The sequence below is a fragment of the Dipodomys ordii genome, unplaced genomic scaffold, assembly GCF_000151885.1.
Source record: "Dipodomys ordii isolate 6190 unplaced genomic scaffold, Dord_2.0 Scaffold101, whole genome shotgun sequence".
NCBI classification, from domain to species: Eukaryota; Metazoa; Chordata; class Mammalia; order Rodentia; family Heteromyidae; genus Dipodomys; species Dipodomys ordii.
This window is the reverse complement of record NW_012267317.1, coordinates 3,513,480-3,513,771: the sequence shown is the minus strand read 5'-3', so window position 1 is coordinate 3,513,771 and position 292 is coordinate 3,513,480.

Genomic DNA, 292 nt, shown 5'->3' with positions numbered 1-292 from the left:
CATCACCACCACCATCACTACCGCCATCACCACCACCATCACCATGATCATAACTAACACCATCACCACCACCACCACCACCATCACCATCACTACCACTACAACCATCGCCATCACCACCACCACCATCACTACCATCACCACATCACCCATCAGCATCACCACCACCACCACTACCTCCATCACCACCACAACTACCTCCATTACCACCACAACTACCTCCATCACCACCACCATCGCCATCACCACCACCACAACCATCACCACAACCATCGCCATCACCACCACCATC